Raw genomic sequence first — 21,725 nt, 5'->3', positions numbered from 1 at the left:
AGCACCCTTTCCATGGGGAAATTCCTGCTGCTGTCCACCCTGAGCCTCCCCTGGCCCAGCCTGAGGCCGTTCCCTCTCTCCTGTCCCTGTTCCCTGGGAGCAGAGCCCAACCCACACCTTGCTATAACCTCCATTCAGTTGTAGGAAAAGATGCATCTGGAAAATTATAAATGTAGCATATGATGAATCTACCCCTAGAAGTTGCTCACTGAGATTCAAAGAAGCCCAAAACGATGAAGAACACAGATTCATCTGATCACATGAACCAAATTAACAGAGGTCTGGTCAGACCTTTGATAGGTTGAAAGCCCAGGTAGGAGGGCTGAGCCCACATGTTTATGGGTGAAATGTGCTACATGTTCATGAAATAACACATCTTCCTGTTACTCCCTCTTCCTTAAAAAGTCATGTAAACCAGCATGCAGCTTCCAATTTTTTAGTAATTTTATTTATTACCCACACTGCTGCCTGCACTTCAAAGCTGTGAATTGTTGTTGTAAGATCAATTTTATTTTCCAAAGGTTTCAGACAATGTACACTCTTTCTTTGCTTCATCTTCCATGATTCCTGTCAGCATGTATAATGTTTAGGAATTATTTTCTTGAGGGAAAAAATCCACCAAAACACGAATCCATGTTCCTGGTGATACCTCACCAGTTCTGTGTACTGTATTCCTGACAGTTCCTTGTAACAGTTTCAGTTAGAATCACACTCTTGAGTTCAATCCTACCACAGATGATAAGCTATGCACATAAAATCCCCTCAGTAAATTTCTTTAATCAGTTTTTAGATTATCATTCTTCACCTGAATTAAAATGTGGTTATTCTAAATAATGGCTCCCTTGCCTTTCTTGGACAAAACAGAGAGTATTTAAAATTTGATTCAGAGTGAAAACAACGATGGGTGCAAAAACTGTTGTTTAGAGGAGGCAGAACCACTTTAGATGCTCAATGAATATCACCAATAAAAATCATGATGATGCTGTTTTGACAACCTTTCTTTGACCAACCCAATAACAAAGTATTATAAACTGGCAGTCTGGTTTGTTATGAAAGGGGAAGTCTTTATTCATGCCATGATCTTATTTTAAGTATGTTTAATTTTGGTTTGGTTTGGTTTTGCTAGTTATTTTTATATTTTATATAATATATATATATATATAAAATATATAACCCACTTCTTAATGGGTTTAGTGAATGAAGTATTAAGAACTGCATTTTATAATGTCTCTAGAAGAGATTCTGTGTACATATTTAGGGAAGATGAACTATATGAAATGCTGGGTGGATATATTTTAATTTTGTCCTGACAAAAATTTCTCAATGACAACTGGACTACCCGTGGATGCAGAAATACCTTGTGCTCCTGCAGATGATTTAAGTGCAGAGGTGCCCTGTATGATAATGACACAGTTGGTAACTTTGGTATGGTGAGAGGGAAGATAGAGTAGGACCCCCCACTATTTTATTTCAAAATAGATATCTTCTATCATCTTCAAAAGGGAAAAGAAACACTTAGGTGTGTGTATATATGAATGTAATAGTAATTTATATGAATACCTAAAAGCTAAAATATTAGTTAAATACATGTTACCTTTAACATGAAGCAAAATGTTCCAGGAAAGTTTAAACTGCCTGACATGGAAATAAAGAAATTCAGTCCATGTTGCCAAAACTTTCTTCACATTTCATGAAAATTCTGTTGAAAAAAATTATCTTAGAGTAATAATGATTTAACATCAGGCTACCCTCTATTTATTGCTTTTCATATTAATATTGTTGGTATTGATATATAATTAAAAGTGTCTTGCTTCAGTTTAGGCTAAAAATGTAATGCTCTCTTTCTTTCTTAAAGGTTAATATTCACACTGTTCCTTGATTATTTTGCTTTAAAAGTTCACTTCAATAAAACCTATGAAGTGTAGCCTGGCCCTTTTCTTCTTATTTCAATCCTGTACTAAATGGTATAGGAAGTGGATGTATCAAATACATCGTTGAAGGTAATGTCAAGCAATGTTCCTCTGCTGCTATATTCAGTGAAATCTGTTTAAGTGACAGATACTTCAGTGACCAACCCTCCTGAAGGGTCTGTTCTTATATTCTGACAAAATTCTTCTGTGGAGAAGGACCTGGGGGTGCTGGTGGGGCACAAGGTGCCCCTGAGCTGACAGAGTGTCCTGGGGCCAGGAGGGCCAGGGGCACCCTGGGGGCAGCGGGTGGAGCGTGGGCAGCAGGTCAGCGAGGGGATCCTGCCCCTCTGCCCTGCCCAGCTGAGGCACCTCTGCAGTGCTGGGGCCAGTCCTGGGCTCCTCAGGACAGCAGAGACCAGCAGCTGCTGGACAGGGTCCAGGCGAGGCCACAGCGAGGATTTGGGCTCTGGAGCAGCTCTGGGATGAGCAGAGACTGCGGGAGCTGGGCCTGGCCAGGCTGGAGAAGGGAAGGCTGAGAGGGGATCCCATCGATCCATACAAACACCTCCAGGGCTGCCAGAGGATGGTGCCAGGCTCTGTTCCGTGCTGCCAGGGACAGCATGGGGAGCAGTGGCCATAAAATAAACCCCACCCAGTTCCAGCCCAGCAGGAGGAAGAGCTTGTGTCCATGGAGGGGCAGAGGCCTGGAACAGCTGCCCAGGGAGGGCCTGGAGTGTCCCTCTCTGGAGACATCCCCAGCCCAGCTGGACACGTTCCTGTGCCACTGCTCCAGGGGACCCTGCCTGGGGCTGGGCATTGGGCTGGATCATCTCCAGAGGTGCCTTCCAGCCCCAGATACCCTGGGATTCTGTGATTCCTTGAGGCTGATGTGTGAATTTTGCCTGTGCCTGAAGACAGGAGATTCTTAAGCAAAGCTTTATTGGCTGTATAAAGTTTATCACCCTTCACTCAGGGCCAAATTGAATCTGGATTTGTGTCCTGTGTATGACAAGGCAAACAATCAAGCTGCTTCTCAGGGCCTTAACCTGATGCTATGGGAGAACTGCAGTTTCATCGTCTGGAGGGTTGCACTTAAAATGTACTTAAATTATTACTCTAAAAGCTAATAGTTATTTATTTGCCTGGAAATCAAAGCCTCTTGGACATGGCTCTATATGTTCAGTAATACTTCTCAAGATACCACAGGCATGAAAATACGAAAGCCCTGCACTGCAAATTAAATAAACTCTGCCTTTTCCAGTGTGTTTGTTGCATTTTGTGCATGTACACATGACTCAGACAACTCTCCATGGCTTTAGAAAGGACAGGCTGCTTCAGCAGCACATCAGATCACTGATCTGGGTAGAATTGCTTTGCTAAATTACCTGCAGAACAAATGCAGTCTTTCCCAGCCTAACTTGGGCTTTGGGTATGCCTTAAACACTCAAATGTCACACAAGAATCCCCACTGAAATCTCATTTTTGGTAAAACAAATCAGGAATAAATAAGTATAGCAGTGGAAGTGTGGATGTTTGGAAAATCAAAGATTTAAAAAGAACTGTGTGTTTCCTGTTGTTTATTTTTTTCCTATTTATTTTCTTCATCAGCAAAATAAATAAAAATATTTGGCGTGATTGCATTAGGAACAATTATTTGGGTTTTTTTTTACTAAGTAAGTATTCCCAAAATATTTGTTATATATTTGTTATATATTCTTACATATATAGAAAAAAAAATAAAATTAAAAAATGCAGGTATTGATGTTCCAAATCTTCCCACCATTATTAACCTTGTTTATATTCCCTCTCATTCTTGAAGGAATACAAAAGCTGGCATGTAGGCTACAAAATGGGAAACAACAAAGTACTGAGGGATGAAATCTGCCCTGGGAAGTTAAAAAAAGATATTTTGGGGGAGACAATGCTTGAGGAAAGGTAAAGATGGATAAAATACTGACAATCCTGAGTGTGTTTCTTGTATTCCTACCAAGAGAGTCCATTCAGGCAGCACCATGATCATGATTGCACAAACTGGATGCTCTCATCTCACAGTGATGTATTTTCTGTTCACCAGATATCAAATATTGTCATAAAAGGCTCATGGCAGCATTTGAGCACATCTCAGCATTCAGCACATTAGCAGTGACAAAATGACAGCTTTTGGCTTTGCTCTATTTTCAGATCGTTCAGAGTGCTGCAGAAATGTTTTTAGCAGAAGGGAGAGTAGAGGGGAGAGAAGCACAGAACAAAAAAAAAGATATAAAGAGGTCATTTATGCTTCCCAGTGAAATATACCCATGACGCTAAAACCACATCACCTTTTGTGATATAAATTCTGCAATATCACGAGCCTCCCTTTCTCTGCTCAGACAAGTTCAGCTTAGACAAAGCTACCCTGTGATGATTTTCTCTGCCTTAAATTTGAGCATAAAAGAAAATAGGTGACAATCATTCGACTTTGAAGACAGGCACAGAGGAGAAGTTTCTGGGACTGGTGGTAATAAGCTGTCTCCCTCTCAAAGGAATTTTTTAATTTAAGGAAACCTTAAAGCTCAGTGTATAAAGGTGTGTATCTACATATCTATTTCATTTATTTATTTATTTATTTGTATATATAAATGTTCTTCAGGTACTCATGAATAGCATAGTTTCTTATCTGCTGATTGAGATGGGGGTGTTTGTTTTATTTCTGCCAGTCCAGGTAGTTTCACCCCTGTCTCTTAATTGCCATTCAAAACCGTACTTTTCTTCTTAATAAAAGTAGAAAAAACCCTGGTGTAGCTGTAAAAAATAGCTTGTGTGCTGAAACTAATGGAAATGCTGCTCAGAGGAAGCTCATGTTCCCCCAGCTGCGAAACAGCTGGGATTTACTCTTGAAAATCAAGCAGTGTTTAGGGTGTCATTACAAGCAGTGGGAACAGGGTGACAAAACACTTGTTTTCAGACTCCAGAAATCCCCAGAATCACTGCCAAGGAGCTTTATAATTTCTTTGAATCACTCCCAATTTCAATAAGGGTGGCTGAGAATACCCAAAGGAGCTGCAGGATTAATTTTTCCGGGTATGAGGTCCAATAATCCACAGCTGATAGACTGAACCCACCAGGAAACATATTCTGAAAAGTGTCATTGACTTCAGCTTTGGAAATATGATGGACTTGGTGAAGGTGTTCCAGGTGAAGTAGAGATATATTAAATAGGAAATTTTCTCTATAAATTATGTTCTTCTTCAAGATACTTCATGTACTTTGGGTTTATCTGTGAACATTTGCAGTAAATCTTGGGCCTTTATTAAAGGAAATGTGTTTCAGTTTTAAAATTTAATAAAGAAAGAGTTCTAGAAAGCATTTCTGGGAATTCATTTGGACCACAGAAACTACATTCTATGAGGGCTTTTGCTGAGGCAGGAGAGGATGATTAATTAAGATATAAGCATGGGAAAACATAAAAAAGTAACAAATTGATTGGGTTTTCAAAAACAAAACAAAGCCAAAAAAAAAAGAAAAAAGGCCAAATAAACTCCACAAATACCTGAACTTATCCAGTGAGGAGAGAATGGGAAGATTTTTTTTTTTTTTAGTCCATGGTCATTGCTGCTGCTTTCATGAAGTCACCCAGTGCTGTTCAAAAGCTTTTGGAGAACAACACTTTCATTTCTTGGTATGAGGTATGTAAAGGTATGTGAAACATCTCATGAAAGGAGTCAAATGTCACAGAAATTTGATGACTTAGAATTTGGGTGTTGCATAAGTAGAAATATGCAAGAAATTGAGCTTAAAATGCCTTATGCAATAAAAAACCCTCAGACCCAAATGAAAAGGAAATGAACAGATCAAGACACAAAAAACCCCCAAACAAATAAACAAAAAACACAAAACAGACAAGCAAAATAACCCTCAGCCCTGATAACTCCCTAAAGATATACCTCTATAACTAGCAAATAATGCTTATGCTCAATATTTTTATAGTCATTTCTTCTTACACTCAGTGAAAGACCAAGTTACGATAAAGCATTTGATAAAGCTTTCAAACTTTATTTCTAGGATTTTGCTCTTTTGGTTATTTATGTGTATTCAACTATTCCATTAACTTCTCTCTAATTTCCATTGCCCTTGAGCCATTTTAGAAAGAAAACCATGCTGAGACAGACACATGACCTAAAATATATTGTCTAGAAAACCAGAATTTATGACAAATTTTTAAGGATCTTCATGCAGGACAGGAGTGATGGTGGGAAAGAAGCTCAAATACTTCTGAGAAATAATATTATTCTAATATTTAATGTGGTTTGGAGCTATGAGTTTCTTCTTCAATTGGTTTGGAGTCTTGTTTTGGTTTTTTTTTAATTAAGACTGTTTAAGGACTGCAACCTGCTGCAGAATGAAATGGGGGAAAAAAACCATAATTGATTCTGTTGTTAGCATTTAAAAAATTGTGTCAGCATGGGAGCTAAAGCAGAAAAGATCATATAACTTTATAACTGATTATGACTTTTGTAATAATAGTTATTATGCATTTTCCTAGCTTAGAGGATTTTAATGGCTATAAAAGTATCAGGGAAAATCATCCAACAGGGTACTACAGGCAGGTTTTATGGTTGTAAATAGGAGTAAAAAGAAAAAAAAAAAAAGATTAAATCCATTTTTAACCATAAGTTATTTTGAAGGAATTTTTAACCACATTAGGTTAAAAAACATTGCTAAATTTTCCCCTTCCCCACTGCAAGAATTAATGATTCATTAAATGTTTTCCTCAGACAGAACAATATTAAACAGCCAAGCAAACAAGATTTTCCATAAGAAGAAAATGCTCTGGTTTATTCTTCTTGAGTGCAGGAGCAAACACAAATTCTTTGGAAATGCCTACTTTTAAAATGAAAGAGAAGGGGCAGGGGGTTAATATTTCTGTGGTGGAACACCTGATGACATCCATGTGTCATGCTGAACCAGTTCAGTGTGCAGCACAAGGAAACTTCATATTTTCACAGAAGGCCTGCAGTTTGAATATTCTTGTTTCTGCATGCAACATTTTGTGTTTCCAAGTCTTTACCCTAAAATTTGCATACGTAAGCCCTTGCTTGGTAGTTCCACGTTACACCCAAAGTATTAAAATCCCCTATATTTAAGGCATTTATTCTATATTCTGATAGAGTGGAGGCATCTTCTCAGTGACTGTTTTATAACATACATTTCTGAGTCCAGTTCCAGTTCCTATGGTAGTGATGCCTTTTCTTGGTCTTAAAATCAAGAATCAGTAGGAGATAAATGTCATGACCAAGGAAGAGCACATCGTTATTTTTCTCATTTCCACTGTGAAAGATATAAGGAGTTTTGTGTTTTAATATCTTTTTTTCTTTTTCTCTTTTTTTTCCTGCCAAATCTCCAAAGATTAGTGTCATTGCTTGCTTGACAGATCTGATTTTATATCTAAATGGCTGTTATTCAGAGCAATCCAATGGTGTAGGGGATTTACATATTCCACAGAAAAGTAGCTTTCCCTTAAGAAATTTTATCCTGTACCTTTTCCTTGTTATCTGTCTGCTGCAACTTTAATGATAATATATACTCACTGAAGAGTTTAATTTTTTTTTTTTTTTGTGGCAAATTAAACAGCTGTCTTGATATAAATATTGCCTTCAGTGCTCTTCTGAACAGGAGAGGGCATAATTCCTGGAAGAGAATGCGCTGCACATTTAAAAAAATCTAAACAAAATAGTGGAAGTGGTAGAAAAGCAGCTAGTGGGATGCCTTGCTTGCACATTACACTTACACTTGTCCAAAGAGCAACATTTTCCTGATTATTTACATAAATGAAACCCTAATCTTGGGTCGAAATCACAACTGACACGGAAGAAATAAACTTTTAGCTGTGCACTCGTGGCACAGGGCTGAAAATGGCTCTGTGACTTGAAGAACTGCCCCTTTTTTTATTCTCCCTGTAGATGGGATCATTAATGCCATGTCCAATTTCTCATCAAGTGGATGGAAATCTAGACTTCCACGTCATCTGCTTTATTCAGTGAAAATCAATTTACATGGCAAGTTTCATGACACATTTTATGCAGGGGAAGGTTCATGTAGGCATGAGCATAAGAGGGAGTGTGTTCCATGACATAAAATTTTTGGGAAGTTCTGTAAGTTAATGCATTTGTTTAAGCCACTGGACTTCCTCAACATGGCTAATATACAGGATTGAAGTTCATAAACTGTCTTTAGAACCCTGAATGTTATATTTGAGAAGTTGTGGCAGTCCAGTGAAGTTCCCACTGACTGGAAAAGGGGAAATAAACCCTCAATTTTTAAAGGGGAAAAAGGAATAACCTTGAGACAGAATTCTTTCTAGCAACAGTGAGGAAATAATAGTCAGGGCCATACAATCCCCAAAGAATTTGTGGGATTTTGAGTCTAAAATAATCCTTGTTATATTTATAATACATAGAAGTCAAATACCTATACCTATTTTATATTTCAAATGTCTGATGATCTCCAATTATTAATTTTTTTTTAACAACACTTTCATTATGTTCCTTGTCAAAGAAAATGCTCTCATAGATAAAAATACTGTCAGGAAGACTAGAATAAATTAACTGTTTTATCAGTGGTGAATTCAAGAATCTAAGTCAGGACAGAAGTGTGATCAATTCACCACTTGATATTAAAGTAATCCTATTTCTTCTGAAATAAAATAATTACATTATTAAGGGAATAAAGACATGATTTTGATAGTGTTTTCTGATGTCAAGTGTATTCCTTGGTACTCTCTAATCAAAATCACTTGCAAAGGACAGAAAATAGATGTATCAAAGTCCTGTAGAGATTAAGTATACAATACGAAATATTAGATAGGAATTACTTTTCCAAAAATGCAATTTCTTGCACCTAAAGGCTCTGGTAATTTAAGTATTCAAGTCACCATTTCTATTTCCAAGTAAATCAGCCTTCAAAGTAGGGCAAAGTCTTTGGTGGACTGTGGGAAGCCACACAAGTCACAGTCTTAGTGACAAGAAATCATTTTACTTGGGGTCAAAATGACTTGTTAGCATATATTCTGTATTTTACATGCTGTCCAAGGGACTATGTGCACTGAAAAACCTCCCAAAATAATCTGTGAAGCTGAAGACAGAAGCACAGTGGAAAAAAATAAACACAAAAATATAAACATGATTTAAATATTGCTCTAAAACAGCACAGTGCTACAATAGGGAAACTGTCAAAACCCAAAACTAGTGCAGAATTAAAAAAAAAAAAAAACAAAAACCAAAAAAACAAAAAAACAAGCCAAAAAACCAAAATCAAACCAAAATGAAAGAAAAAACAACAACAAAAAAACCCCCAACCAAATAAAGGAAACCCCAAAACAAACAAATAAAAAAACAACTGTGAGGAAAGCAGGAAGAAAGTACAGAAGAAAGAAAATAATTTTCAGTGCTGCATTTTATGAGTCACAGGCTGTATGGCAAGCAAATGGATACCCGTTAGAAATTACAGAGATAAGAAGGTTTATGTGTAACTCTTAGAAAGCTACAGCCTCTATGGGAAATTAGCTTAAAACACTCATGAAGGAGATTTATATAAGAATAGGCAATTACTGCCAGGATTCTCCTCTTCGAGATATGTTTATCTACATTACAACTCCCAGAAAAATCAGGGTACAGCGAGAGCTGAAACAACATCATGCAGTCAGGCCAATCTGCCAGCAGTAGTACCAGTACTTCCAAGTTAAAAAAAATGGGGAAACAGAAGGCAGACTGTAAAGCAGCACAGCAATGAGTGAATTCTCATCAGGGTAAAGGCTCAAGCTGAAAATTCAGAAGTGTATTTGGACTTCTAAGATCTGGTTTAGATCTTTTCATGGACCAACAGAAGGTAATTGCAAAAACATTTTGATGATGTATTTTACAAAATAACCTTAATTCAACTTTTTCTTGCCACAATTATGAACTAAAGTAGTAAATAATTTTGTTTGGTTTCTGTTTCTTTTTTTTTTTTTTTTTTTAGGTGACTGAAAATACATTGAACTGAGGGGGACAATGCTACTTAAGTATATGAGCTTATTTGAACTTCTAAGAACAGTATTGATCTAATACTTTCAACATGCAAACGCCTCGAATTTACAAGGAAATATTTCCACTCTTATCATTGTTTTTGAACTGTGTCCAAAGATACCAGTTTTAGGGTCTGCCAAACCAAAGGTGTCCAAAATTTCTGAAGTATAAGTGTAGTTTCTGCAGGCACTTTCGAACATTCAAGCCATCATTTTTCTACACTTTTTCTTGGCAGTTTGGAAACTTGCATAATTCCAAATGGTCTTGGCAAGCGTGAGACTGCAGAAGGACAGCTTCTTGCAGAGATCCTCTCTCTGCACCATAGCTTTATCTCAGAGTTCTTAGGGTGTTTGTGCACTTTGAAAAATCTGCTCATGCACATTTATTTCCACCATTAAACCCACTTCTGAATTGATATTTTGCTCCTATAATAGGTATTTTTCAAAGATCATAGTGTGAACAGAATGTAATCATATTCTTTCATTGCATTACATAACTTCAGTTTCAGGCCTTCTGGCTTTCCTAATTCCTGAGCTATGGATATTGCTGGGTGAAATGATTTCTTCCATGACCCCATTGCTGAAAGGGAAAGCAGTGCTCCTGCTGCAGATTTTGTCTTGCTAAAATAAGGAATTGATGGCTCATTTGTTCCTTTACTCTTAGAAGTTCTTTATTTACAGGACAGTTATCTGAAGTATCTCTAAAAAAAGATAAAAAGAATAGCAGTAGAAAGAATAATAGTATTTTAAGCTTGCACTTAGAAGAAGGAACCAAAGGCTGAGGTTGGAAGGGATGCCTGGAAGCATTTTATTTATACATTTATTTGTTTGTTCATTCACCATTTTTTCCTAAGAGTTGCAGTTTAGGAGCATAGTGCTTATATTAGGCCTCCTATAGTCTTCTTCTCAAATTTTTATTAGGAAATTATCCTCTGCTCATCCACTTGTAAGAAATTATATCTTCCATAACTACAAAAACCACATATTCTGCATAATTGTGGATACATTGACATCACCATAAATTTTACAAGATATCATGCAATCACAGCAAAAAAAAAACTTGTGAAGACCCCCACTAACATTTTGTGAAATAAAGCATAGAAAATATTGGCACAGACAAGGGAAAACAATTACTTAGGTGAGCTCAGGGAAGGACCAGACTAAGTGAGCAGTAGATTGGATCCTGTCCATTAAAAAAAAAAAAAAAAAAAAAAGACAAAAAACAAAACAAAAAAAAACCAAACCAAAGCAAAAAAAAACCAAACAAAAAAAAAGTGGGTTCTCTAGCAACTGATTTGAGATTTTGGGTTAAAATATGAGGCAGCTACAACAAAGGATATTTGTTACAGTAAGATTTGATTGATATTCACATCTCAGGAGGCCCAGAAATGGAGCTAATGTAGAAGATGTGTAGGGAAGAGCACTTCCAGTGAAAGAGTTTCATAAGCCTCCAGATTGTGTCTGGCAATGTTTAACCAGCTCAAGTCAGCCAGCCTGAGACTGCTTTTAAAAACCAGAGAAGCTGAGAACTTGGAGTGGTGTCTGCCTTTGCATGAATGTCAGAGACCACACTTCAAAGTTGATTTGGCACCAAATTGTTACTGAATGTGTTTCAACAGATAAAACAGCCATAAAACAGCAGGGGGGGGAAGTGGCTTTATCCACATGTCCTGCAGCACCTGCCTTCAGCATTAATATCTATATCAGTGTCACATATTTTCACAGGAATGTTAGAGATAATCATCTAGAAAGTCCTCCAGAAAGCACTTTTGGAAACATGAACCTTTAGCTGCATAAAGAAAATGATTGCCTCAAGTTTTTGTAGCATACTCAGAAAGGTCAAAAGGAGCAAAGATCTAGGACCATGTTCTTGTATATAACAAAATAAAGATAGACCAACCCTCAAAGCAGGAGTAGCCTCTGCACAGCAGGCAGCTCTTTCACTTTGCCCCTGAAAATGCCAACACAGGGATTATATAAAGGAGCACAGAGTGTCCCCAGCAGGGGCCCATCTCAGAGCATAAAAACATACGAGAAGCACACGAGAGAAACTTCCACACCAGACACTTCTAAAGAATTAGATTTTGAGAGATCTGTGAAATCACAGAATCGCTGAGGCTGGAAATTACCTCCAAGATGGTCAATTCCAACTTTGACTGATCTCCACCTTGTCAACCAGACCAGAGCACTGGGTGCCACTGTTTCTTGAGCACCTCCAGGTGACCCAGCACCTCCCTGAGCCCAGTACAAGGCTTGACATGCCTCTCAGTCAAGAAATTCCTTGTCCCTTTATCCCTGCTAAGAAAACGGCAGGTAAGAGGGGAGAAAAACCAAAACAAATTCAGATTAGCAAAAAGCATCATTCGATTGATTGCTAGTGGGGAGAAATGATCATATCTATTCAACATCTATCAAGTTGGTGTCTGTCATCTGCAAAAGTAATTACTGGTAGTGGCCACACTGCTGCTGCTTTGAAATGCTACAGAGCACAGGAGCTCCTTTAGGAAAACTCCAGAATATTTTACCTGTCTGCTTCTTGCTCACCTCTTAGGCAGAGTCTTTAAACACAGCTCCAGAGCAATGCAAACAGCAGTATATCAAAGGATGGGAGAAGACTGCGCTGCACATAAAACACAGCTTGGAACTGACAGAGAGAAAAATTGGAAACAACGATTCTCTGAGCAAATAATCTCAACTCATGTTGTTTTCCACCCCTGCAGTTCTCATTTGGGAGGGAGCCAAACAAGCTAATCTAACAGATGTCTGTGCCACTGATTTAAAGTCAAAGGTAGGACACTTCCAATATCCATCTAATTCAAGCAGGGAAGCTTTCTACTGATAGACACAGAGCAGCACTGAGCCAGTGCTCTCCCTCTAAGCAGGCAGGTTGATGTTTGTTGCTCTTACACAGCACTGACTTGTGTGATTCTGAGTGACTTGATGATTACTGCCCTCAGCAAAATATCCTACTATTAGGGACAAGCTACAGTTTGTTGTTTAGTTTTGGGGTTTTTTTAACAATTTCACAGTTTAAATTTCCATTTTACAAATAAATGGAAACAATAAATGAATATTAATTTTGGTAATAAGCAATTCAACATTCATTAAGAATCCTTCAGAGATCATTTCAGATAGAGTGTGATGTTCATGGTTTAGAGATTCAACTCTGTTACAGAAGCATATGCTAACTAAACCTATCTAGAGTTATGGAAAAAAAAAACTCAACACAAAAACCAAATCATATTTTGGTCATATGGCTACAGTTTAAATAACCTTGACTGGCCAGGTCTTGGCAAACCCTTTCTCTGGTGTCTGAATCAAAACTTTCTACTAAAATAGCACAACTCTGAAACACTTTGCTTCTGAGCAAAGCCTTTGGGAGTTGAATTAAATATAAACTCACAGCTGAGCATGCCCTGGTGACTTCTGCAGCTTGAAATCACAGCTCTGAGGAAAGTATTCATGTTCACTTTGAAGTGCTACGACTTGAAACGAGGGATAACAATCTAAATAAGAACACCTTTGCTTTCTTGATCAAGGCACACAAGGAAGAAGAAAGATAACTCTGACACAAAGAGAGGAGCAGCATTTGATTTTCACTTTGGAATTAGTCATGGCATTCTTTCTGGAGATAGAAGCCACCACTTTCTTTCCTCTATTCCTTCTCCCCAAGGCACCCTGGAAATCCCATATCTTCTTTTGCTTGTGCCCTTGATACACTTATTTATTAAGCCTCTTTTTTGAGAGTTCTTTATGCTATATCAATATATGTTTGTCCAGCAGGGACACTTGCATGGATATTTTCTTTTTTCTTCCACAGTAAATCTTAGAATGTCTATGGGTACTTGTTTTTGTGGTTTTGATCAGTTTTGGTTTGGTTTTTTTCTTCTTCCTTCATATGAGAGGGAAGTTTGGCTGGATGTTAATTAATATTATTTGGGAAGTGTAAAATTATAAATGTGCTGTTCAGAGAAAAGGAAGAGGCTGCTCAACAATAAGCAGCCTCATTTATTAAAAAAACAGTGAATTCTCTGGGTAATAATGACAAAAAAGTCTCTGGCATTGTATATGGAACAAAGAAAGAACCCATGACAAATTGAGGCATTACATATCTGTAATGCTGTTTCCTTTTTTATATAAACTTTTCTTTGTTCATAGGCTTTTTTCTTAATGTATGCCATGCCCAAACTAAGAAAATTAAATTAAAAGAAAAGAATCTTAAGGAGTGAGAGAGGGGGAAAAAAAATTGCATGACCTTTAAAAGACGTTTCTGCCTCAGATGCTGATCGACAAAATGTTCTCGCATTCTTATATATTCACATGGCCTCAGGCAGTTCCAATACAGAATTTTCTGTACTGTGTGCTTTCCTACAAATCAGTAATTGAGGGTTGTTGCAGTGTACAAAGTCACAGCAATTTAACATTTTCTGTAAATGCCAGCAGAGGGTTATTCAGTTTCTGCAGGTCCCAAGGTCTTTTGTACACTATCTAGCCCAAAACAGTGATGCTGCAGAAAACCACGAGGAAAAGCAGCAGAAAGCCTCCTGCTTGCTCCAAAATTGGGGACACGTGCTTTAATATGTATTTACACAACAGCATTGCCAAATGCCAGTAACATGAATTTAGCTACTAATTAAGGGCATTATTTAGCGAGTTTGACAAATGCAAGAAGCATTTGAGGTTTTAGTCACTTATCCAGCTGCATCACTTAGCCATGATTTAAATCCTATGGCTGGTGAGAAGAACAGTTAGGTGACCCAAAAATTTGTCTTCCCTTCCTGAAAAGAACAACTATCCAAGATTTCACAAAAAAAAAAAAAAAAAAAATTGTGTTAATTGAGAACATAAATGCATAACATTGCTTTTCTTACTTTTTTTTTTTTTTTTCCCCCAGAAACAGTGACACTTGGATTTAAAGTTAAATGAGAGAGAACACTTACAATCCTACAGACAGAATGGGGGCAGCTTGCATGGTGATTTTTTCCCTTCTTCACTTGATGTTTTGCACCATTTTCTAATTACGTCTTTAGGCTGCATTTTTATATTCCAGAGGTTTCACTGTTTTCTGCACCTGACACATACTGGTTTGGGCACTTGTGACTGATTTCTGACAAATATTTTCCCTAAGTGGCACTTTCTGTATTATGTTCCTCTGTTTCTCCTGAAATTTGAAGGATGCCTACTTTTGTGCTTCGCTTTTGATGGATATTTCATAATGACAGATATTTTTGACAGAATAGATGAGCAATAAACTACTCAAACTCTTAAAGGCTCAGTATTTCACAGTAGGTTAATGGTAAAGATCTTGATCCATTACCAAGCAGCAGCTTGTAGAGCCTAGGGGAGCGTCACTTGCAGATTTGGGAAGCTGGCAAAGCTGCTAAATGTTTATTTCCACTAAAGAAAAATGCTGCAAAATACATTGCTCCTGTCCTCTCTGAACCATCCTTCATTCTTCATTCATCTGTGGTTTTCAGTTTGCTTTAATTTCACTTCCTATATGTATCCAATGGCACTAAGGCTAATGCTTATGCCATTAAATATAATTACTTAAATATTTAAACAGTGATAGACACATTTATTCTAGTAACAAACCTATTCAAATAGTCAAGAGAACATTACCGTCTGAGTCAAGCATTATTTGGTTTCCATCTCTCTTAAGAGAGACTGTGAAAGTAAATGAAAGGAAAATCCATTTCCACGTTGCTGTTTGAATAGAGCAGTATCCTCCACAGGTTAAATCAGCATTTAATGAACATATTTCACTTATTCTTCTCGTTCTTGTATGGTTCATGTGTGAACCTTAGGTATTTCTATCCTTTGCAGTGCTGCTGGTTATTTTCCACAGTGAGAGATCCCTTGGCCTCCAGGGGATCTTTCTGATTTTAATCCCATGGCATCATAATGTTAAAGAGAAAATAGTAATTTTCAGAGATGTTCACCTCAAAAATGTCTATTTGTATCCTAAGATTGTTACACAAGACAAAGACTTGGTGCTTATTTGGATCTCCTGCAACTTTGATCACTACACTATCTGATTTTTTTAAGATACAACATGCAATTTATTAACTAAGGAACATTTGTTTGTAAAATTAAGACATTAAACTACTTATAAATGTGCTGTATTAACATGTGAACAAAATTCCTCTTGCATGGCTCCTTAAAATTTTGTGGTGCTGCAGAGAAGGATGACTCCTGAAAACCAGGAGCTGTTCCTAAAGCTTTAATAATCCTCTAAACTGGCATTACATAAATTTATATAGCCAAGACTGGAGAATCATGTCAAGAGTGAAAATTTGATACAAGCCAAAATCAAATGAAATTTCCATAAGTAAAAACACAATAATTTTGTAATTCATTCAACTACAGCTCAGTAGTTTAAAAACCCAATTTAAATGTTGTAGCGAGGACAAGTTTTTGGCCCGATATTTTGTTGAAGAGAGTTAGATCCCACAGAAATAAAGCTGGAAATGAGCTCATCAAGGCTCTAGCATTTTCCTGTATTTTGGCCTCTTTCTCTCTCGTCTTTTCTCCCCTGACTCTTGATGCAAGGATGCATTATGGCAGAAATAAAATGGCACACTGGTCCCACAGTGGGAGGTTTACACCCCTGTTCCTGCAGCTCTCCCTCAGGGGAGCACTGAAGCTGCAGAATTCCTCAGAGGCAGTTTAGTTCACAGTTTGGAAGGACGGAAGAGACTTTTTACCATTTAGTTTGCCCTGTTGCACAGCCATGGAATTATAATCAGGAACAGTTTTTGAAGCTCTCCTTCTTCTTTGTGTTTGGCCTCTCACGTGTGCCTGTGCAGTTGGTGGCTCTACAAGCCCTGGACTTCTCGTGAAACCCAGTGCCTTGTGCTAATAAAGTCACCCAAAGAGCTTGAATGCAATATCTGATGCTTGTTAAGTGACTGCTAATTGCATTTTGTTAGCTGAGGACTTGGGCAGGGTGAAGAAAATGGCTTGCAACTGAGCTCATAAATAAGCCTTTGGTCCTCAACGTCATAAATACACACAAAATTTTCAGAATTTAGGTCTTAAGCTACACCACCTAATACAAAATAAATCTAGTAATCTCAGTATGCAAAATCTGACAGTCTCTCAGTCCTGAACCTTCTTTCCTTGAGAATTGATTGAGTTAGGTGGGGCAGGCTGAAATGAGTGTGAGTAGAAAATTTCTATAAATTACCATGAATCCTTATAAGTAATATTTATTTCCATAGATGTAGATATACAAGCTTTCTACAAGCTTAATGGATCCTTTTTTTTTCAGATCTAGGCAGGTAAGAAACCTGTGAAAGATCTGAAAACATTATAAAAACTGATCAGCCTAAATGATTCTGTCTTCTGGAGAGGGATTCTTGAGTGGGTTTTGGGTGAAGCCTTTGTGGAAGGGGGAGGTGTGAGGCATTTTTATTGGTTTGATTTTGTCCTTTTTTTTTCTGAAGAAAAATGAATACGAAGCATAAACAACACAATTGTAACTATATATATATATATAATATATATAGTATCATTATTAAACCTGTTAATTGAATACCTGGATCAAAATTTTGGATTATTGAATCTGGTAGAAGAATTTAAACTCCTGTATTGTCCTTGAAGTTGAATTGCAAGAGGAGTTGAAACCAGCTAATAAAATCCTTGCTCTTTGCATACATTTCAACTAAGATTTTAATGCTCCCACTATGCAAATAAACCAACAGGAGTAATCTCAGGCATTTCCATAAAATCAGGAGAGTGTGGTACTAATTTACTGTATTTCATTTATGAGAAAATATGGTCCTCTACTTAATAATCTGTTGATTTAATTTGCCTTATAAAGTAGGCACAGTTTTTCAGAGGCCAACTTCCAAACATTTCCCCTGCTGGAGAACATTTAGAAGTTTGGGCAATTTTTAGCTGGAAACTGTCAGTCTTTCTGAGATTATCTGAGCTCCACATACCCACACATCTACAGGTGCCCAGACAGGAAGGGGTATTGAAGCTCTCAGCTGTGATTTTTGGGGTGCCTTTGTTTTCCCTTGAGGCTGAGGATATGTTGCGTTTTACCTGCTCTTCCTCCCAGAGGAAATAGTCAGGTATTTACTGCAGTGTTTGCTTTTGCAGCTGAGGTTTTTGTGTCACTTGTGAGGACTTATTTTTTCTAGTTTAACCCACAATGCAGTTTTTTTTTTTTTCCCTCCCATAGCAGCAGGTTTTACTCAACACCCTACTTGAGGTTTTGAAACAAGTACCTCAAGGCATTTTTATACCTGAGGAGCTTTCAAAATGAGCTTGAAATGCTTCTCACAGAGGAATAGGGAACATGTGAGCAATTCATTCTAAGTGTGGCTGTGTAATAGCTCTTGTGTTGGGCACAAGGCAAGATAACAACCCCTGAGGCCTCTGCACTATTTTGACACCCTCTCTTCAACATATTTTAAGTGCCTCCAACTGAAAAAGAGCATCCTTTGTGCCTGTGTCATGTTTTCTGGAAGAGAGAAATGCTCTGATCCTTTTCAGAGCAATCTAAGTAATTAATGTAAGATAATCTATTTTTGTGTGGTGGTTGGTGTGTATTATGTGATGCCACCACCAGATTCATATCTAATAATAGCTGTTCTTTCCAAGCCTATAAGTACAGAGCACTGCAATTATCATGCTAATAGGTAGTTTAAGAACTGTGTGCATTTTAATGTGCACCATTCAAATTAGACTCTTGTTATTTTTGATAGGGTAACTGCAAAGATCTAATTGTCCAGGAGCTGAAAAGTACTGTACAAAAATCTAGAAAAACGTTGTGATAAATGCAGGGATAAAGAAAAAAGACCATATTTCTACCTCAGAAATAACTAAGGCAGGAGTTATTGGCAATATTATCTATTAGTGTATTTGCCCTGTTAAAGAGTTTCCCTCATGATCTCGCAGAGTGCTTCAGTTGACTTGAATTTATACTTATTAAAGTTCAATTCCAAGGTATTTCTTCTTAAAATTAGTCTTACGAAAGGCAACTAAAGTGTATGGAGAATTTCCACAGAGTGAACAATATTCGCACTAAGAATCAAAGCTACAAAACTTTTTCTATATCTTAAAATCAACTTTTTACATGCTCTCCTTCCCAGATGAAACAGTCAGATATTTATTGCAGTAAATCTAGTCAGAAACTTTTATTTAAGACAAAGTTAGCTTGATTCCCCTGTCTTTCAACCACTCACACTACCTGCCAATCTTTTCTCTGATGAAAATATTTTTTTTCTTTTTTAATGTTTCCCCATCTATTTTATTTTGGTCAACGAGAAAGAATTTCTACTCTCCTTCAATTAGAGCAGCAAGTGAATCTAGAAGTACTCATACCCTGCCTTAATCTCTCACTCATGTAACAATTTTTGAAACATTAAAAATAGACCTAAAATGAAAATCATCATTAATGGTTCTTCTCCATCTACATGAACAAAACATGTGTGAAAACCCCACACTCACCTTTTTGGGCTTTTAGGTGTTTTTTTTTTTTTGGTTTTGGTTTGGGTTTCTTTTGTTTTTGGTTTTGGTTTTTTTTGTTTTTTTTTTTTGGTTGGGTTTTGGGGTGTTTGATTTGCAGTTTCTTATTGGGGGGTTTTTGTTTGGTTTTCTTTTTAATTATATTTTGGTTTATTATTTGGGGGGTTTTGTTTGTTTTGTTTTGTTTAGGGTTTTTTTTTGATCTATTCTATTCTATTCTATTTTAGGAAGAGGGTTTGTCCAAAGACTTTAAAGTCTTTTTGTTCACATAACCTAAGCTTTTGTGCAGTGTCAGATAGAAAACATTACCCAAAATGTTCACACTGATGAAAAATTACTTGAAATATAGAAAAAAAAAGTCAAATCTTCCCACATATTTGTTGATTCTTGAGCACAAGAATGCTCAAGAATGTGAACTCAATAGTGTTTATGAAGATTTGGGATGGAAACTTGTTTCGACACATTTAATTTTTTTCACAGAATGGTCAAATTCTTCCTGCCTAGATCTTAAAAGGAGGATCTCTGGTGCTGTGTGTGTGAAAGTATTAAATACTAAATATATACTGGTTGCCTGTATTTTGTGGCACATTCAATACCCTTTACATTTCTGTCTTCCAGGTCAGTGAAGAAGAAGTTGTCACAGCAGGGAACTCAGAGCAGAATTCAGGGCTCTACATACTCACCACCATGGTTGCAGTCATTCACCTGGTTCCTGTCAAACAGCAATACCTAAAATTTGATCAATTTACAGCTCTGTAACTGGAAAAATGCTACTGCCCTCTTCAAATAAACATCACCTTGTTTCAAGAGGTCACCGAAACACCAAATTGGCACATATCCCTGTAAAATACATCAGGAATATAGAAAAAAAATATTTCTATGCTTTCATACATTTAGAAATGCCTGTGTCTTTTGCTGTGATTAATTTTACAAGGCACAAGACCTATGGAAGGCTTCTTTTTTTTTTTTTGCTGGTTTGTTTTTTTAAGAAAGACGTTTTTATAAAGGTGGCATCAATTACATTTATCCATGGAAGTCTGTGATGGGTTGACCTGGCCCATCTGCCAGACATTCACTCAACCACCATTTCAAGAGTGAACTTTAACACATCCTGAAATTCAGTAAATTAGGATGACTGGTTAACTCCAATTCGCTTCAAAAATCACAACAGCTACAGCAAGGCTAATTTAACGTTCTTCGGTGGAACAGAAATAAAGGGGACCTAGTTTTCCCAAAGCTGGGCTCTTAGATACTCTCTGCATTAAATCTATCTGTGCATTTCACTCCTGCATTGTGGGATAGTAAATTATTCTTAAAGCTGAAGGCTGCTAAGATGCCTGTTTTTCAGGCTGTAGCTACAGGTCTCCACTGAACATAAAAAGCATCCAGCTACTAACATTTTAAATTCAACACAAGAGAATTTTCACCTCTTCTAAATGTAATTATTTCTTGCAGCTACGTTTTTCATCCAAGCCATATACACTCAGTAAAAAGTATTTCAGGATTTACATCTCCTTTTTTTCCATGAGCATCCTCTTCTAATTTTCATTTTGCTTTGTTGTTTTTCTTTCCTGCCCAAATATAAAACTTTTTCTTTTTCTTAACAGAGAACCTATAAGTGGGATGAGTTCTCCTCACCATCATACCTTATTAATAGTTTCCACTCATGAGACAACAGCTGTAAAATTCTGCCTGTCTGAATAAGGAGTGTTTATAAATTTCTTTCAGGATAAAATAGTGGAAGAAGTCCAGTGGAGTTGAAAACAAGTTCCAATATGTATCTGAAATACTCTATTTTTATTGGTAGAAAATCTTCATCTTCTTCTGTGCCTTGTTATAAATAAAATATATTAATAAGTGCTGAATAAATATCCAAATAGTTTGGAAACAGAATTTCACTGGTTCATACACCTGGCATAAATAACATCACAGACCTGTGCCAGACTTTTCACTGAAATTAAAAATGTCCCAGCAATTTATAAGCAGGGATTCTCATCTTCAGAGTGAGCACATGAAGAGTTTTCAAAACATACCCACTGTAAGCAAGACAATTTAGGCAATTGCTTTGGGAAAAGCAGGAGTAGTGGAGAGGATGAAGTGAAATGAAATGAAATGTCTTCAGCTGCATCAATGTCTTCTAGACTTTTCTAGACTTGCCTTACATTTGAGAATAATCAAGAGGAGATCTGTACGTGTGTGTTTCAATACCGATTTTCTAAGTTTTCATTTCAGAACTCCGTTGAAATTATAACAATTCTAGCAATTTGTTAGAAGCTCTATGAGAGAAAAAAAAA

The sequence above is a fragment of the Aphelocoma coerulescens genome, unplaced genomic scaffold (assembly GCF_041296385.1).
Source record: "Aphelocoma coerulescens isolate FSJ_1873_10779 unplaced genomic scaffold, UR_Acoe_1.0 HiC_scaffold_125, whole genome shotgun sequence".
Taxonomy (NCBI): Eukaryota; Metazoa; Chordata; class Aves; order Passeriformes; family Corvidae; genus Aphelocoma; species Aphelocoma coerulescens.
This window is presented reverse-complemented; position numbering follows the sequence as displayed.